This window comes from Limulus polyphemus, unplaced genomic scaffold (assembly GCF_000517525.1).
Source record: "Limulus polyphemus unplaced genomic scaffold, Limulus_polyphemus-2.1.2 Scaffold338, whole genome shotgun sequence".
Taxonomy (NCBI): domain Eukaryota; kingdom Metazoa; phylum Arthropoda; class Merostomata; order Xiphosura; family Limulidae; genus Limulus; species Limulus polyphemus.
Window position 1 is genome coordinate 520235 of NW_013665948.1, and position 4081 is coordinate 524315.

General features: G+C 27.6%; 1 protein-coding gene across 1 annotated transcript in view; it reads right to left on the minus strand.

The window, feature by feature from the left end:
• LOC106457494 (30S ribosomal protein S11-like) overlaps nt 1–4081 on the minus strand; it is a 41189-nt gene that overhangs the window by 27251 nt on the left and 9857 nt on the right. The window lies entirely within an intron of this gene.

Genomic DNA, 4081 nt, shown 5'->3' on the forward strand with positions numbered 1-4081 from the left:
TATAATTTGTGTTCATTCTAGAATGAAAGAGGCATAATTTATATCTATTTCCTACTTTTTTTTATGGAGGTTGTGAGATCAGCCAAATCTAACAAACCCGTACAGAGATTAATTACTGAAAATAATAGATAAAATATAAAGTTTTTTAAGAAACATTTGATAATTATCTGGACATTATAAAGATTTCACATGTGAAATTTCAAAATTTTCTGATGCATAAAAGTATTTTTAATCTTACATTTAACATTACTTTGCATGATAGATAGGCAACATGCAATAAGAATAAAAAGACACGAAAAAAAAACATTGCTTTACAAACGTTAAGACAATAAAAAATTCTGATATTTTGTGTATGAAAGCATTGTAATGTTTACTGATAATCTGCCAAATTTCGTTAGCATTCGATAACTAATTTAAAAGTTATGGCATGAAAACTATAACAAGCACAAAATGGTTACGAGGTCGGTCCCAGGGATTGAACCCATGCTGAAAGAGTTAACTGTTATTTTAAAATTGGTGCAAAGAATTACAAAGAGAATTAGTCAAAACTGCTATTATTATTATTGTTGCTGCTTTGTAAGCACCACTTTAGCATTATTTCTCACCTAGAAATATATTAGACAGACAGTTGCACTATATTTAGGTTTTACTTATATTTTACTTAATTATGTGTTATGTTCATAAGAAACACCCACTGACATGTGTTGTGATAAATAACCACTAATGAACAGGAAAGGATAATAAAACATTAAAATAAAATTATATGTGAAAATATTAAAAGGTATGTCCAATTTTCCTATGTCTTAATTTTAAACATTTGATTGTAATGTACTATAGACTATATAGTATAACTTGACGATAACAGCTACAGTTAATAATATCATACAGAAAAAATTATATAAATATTTAACTCAAATTAAAAAGAACTTTTGATATTCACTTGAGGTTCTAGGGGTTATGCAAATAAAATTTGAAACCTACAAGTTCAAAAAATATTTTTTGTTGGTTACACAAGAAGCTACATGGGTACACTCCTGTAAACATAGTTTTTTAACACAACATTTAAAAATAGAGCCAGTTAAATTTTCCCTCTTGCTAATCCCATAGTAATAATAAATGACACATGAAGGCCATCCTACCATTAATATGAAAGCCAATGAAATAAATTCCACACAGGCATGGATAGCTTTAATAGCAAAAAAACATCAGTGTTTGCCACATATGAATCTTAGCAGCAGTAAAAAAAACTGACATAACAAAAATTACTTGAAATATAAAAATATATTACTCACAGAAACATACCACTAAAAAAATGAGAATTTCAACTTTCATTCATCCCTGTGTATGTGTGTATTAAAATCTGCAAATGGGTATTCATTATTATAGGTCTAAAGTTGTGATGGTGAGAATTTATAAAGAATCTTGTGTCTGTGACATCTAATATGACAAGACAATAGTGTATAGCTTAATCCTCTGTGTACAGGCTTGGTCAAAATGAATGAGCTTGTAATCATGAAACTATACACAAGTCAGAATTTACTAACTATCTTCACAAAATTTGGCAAGCATTAAGTAAACACTAACAGTCTGTTGGACAAAAAGAAAACAAAAATCAGATTTTAAGGTATTTTTACTAAATATTTGTCTGTGAATTGACAGAGTTAAGTCTGACTCATGCTAACTAGTCTTGAGTGTCAGATGATTCACATGCTAAGAATAAAAATTCTGCTTTTCTTCTTACAGTTTTCATATTTCATTTGCGTAACTTCTAGAACATCCTAAATTAATGTAAATTTTTTTTTCAGTAAAAACCTTAATATTTAGTTTCTGTATCTTAACACTAACTCTAGCAAATCAGCAATGTAGGATAAAATGAAACATTGAAAAATATGAAATTTAAATTACCCTTTTCTTCTTTTCTGTATGGCTGTATATGGTAATAGGTAAATTGCACGCTATTTATTCTTACAGCCATAGCAAACACTTTTCAGATATGGGTTCATACGTTTTATTGCTTTACAGCTGCACTTACTATTACAACTAACTATTTTTTCCCATTTAAACCTACCCCATTTTTTAATCTAAACCAACACGTTTCTGAATTTTTTACATTTTAGTTACCTTTATAATAAATAAAAATATACATAAAAACAAGAAATTTAGCACTTATTCTTTTTACTGTTAGAAAACACGTTTCTGAATTTTTTACATTTTAGTTACCTTTATAATAAATAAAAATATACATAAAAACAAGAAATTTAGCACTCATTCTTTTTACTGTTAGAAAACAAGGCACAATGAGCTTGTTTCTTTTTTAACAATGTTGGTGTTCCAAAATATATTTTTTATTTCAAATATGCAACTTAGAACACAAATATTATCATACACAAAACAGAATGCTAATTACTTAAGTAATTTAGTAAAGCAGGATCTTCACTTTCTGTGTGTTATAAACAATCTAATAGCAAAAGCCAAAGAGAATTATTGATATTTTTTTGAAAAGCAGGATGTAACAGAAGAGACACACTGCATATGGGTGGAGCTATAAATTTATGTTATGCCTTAGCAATATCTGTAAGTGTGAAATTTGTGTCAAACTCAGATCGCATAGGGATAGAAAGAAAATCTAAAACAGACAATTCAAAACAAAGCGTCGTGTGATGAGAAGATATATAATTCATTCAAATTTCGAATTTTTTAAAAATTACAAAATTCAAACTTCTATAAATTAAAAATTGAATTCTAAATCTGTATTTGATGTCCAGTTTATTGGAATACATTGATAATGGAGTTGTTTAATTAAATTTTGAATGTAACTATTCCATGCTTGTGGGGTTAAATAAACCAATGAACATACCTATGTTAATGAATAAAACAAAAAAACTTTATTTTGCTTATTTCATAACTTTAACAGTTATTATTTCCATACATATAGATATGGTGGCAAAACAAACAAATTTGGTACTCGGTTTGTTTACCTTACTGTAATTGGTCCTATAGTTTTGCAGCAATCTTTTGTAAATTTGCTAATGAGAACCCATGAAGGAATTGCAGAGCTTTGTATCACTTTTACTGCCAGTACTTTATTACTTCATCCAAATACATGTAGAACTATGGTGCTGCTTTCTTGATTCAGAATTAGTGAATAAAGGCATGGTGTATGTGTCATTTGTTTTAAATGTACGTCTACTTCTCAAACAGTTGTTCTTCATGAGATACAGTTTACACCGATAAAAGAAACATCTTTTTTGTGGTACATGTAATCTTTAAGTAAAAACCTCACCCATGTAATTTCAAAATCTACCCAAAAACGTATTTCATAAGATACACTTTTTTTTTACAAATTTCACTTTACAGGTATGTCTAATTTAAAATTTTCCAGAATGATATCACATTAATCCTAAACTAATATGATCAATGCCACATAATATAATACTTTGACAAGCTTTTCATTTCTGAAAGCAAAATAGGAGAAACCTACAGTCAATTACCCTCGTTCATATTACAGTGAACAAATATCAAAAAACAGAAAGATTGATTCCATCTATGTCAGACTGACTGACACCTTCCACCTCTACTAGGCAACTAGCATTTGAAACATTCTCTGATCAGTATAAACCAGTTATTAGTAACACTGATTCTGTGTCTGTCAATTTGAGTCAAGCTGAATATAACTGGAAGTTGTTATATATTCTTAAATTAGTTCTATGACATTTTTGATGTTTTGATTAAAACAGAACATTTTTAAAAATCAAATAGTTTAAATTTATGACAGTTTTATAACTATGTGTGTGAGAATCCATAATTGTTAAATAAACTTGTACCTTTACTGATTATAATTCTCTGAGTTCCAGTCTTTTATGGTCATGTTTTTATTATTATTATTCCAAAAGTTTAACTGACACTGTTTTTTAAAAAAGGACTTAATATTCTAATTTCTGATATTATATCACAATTACCTTATTTTACATTTGGGTAATCAATAATATATATATATATATATATATATATATATATATATATATATCTATTATTATATACTACGTACTTAACTTATTATTAGTATTTAGTTAGTTAGGTT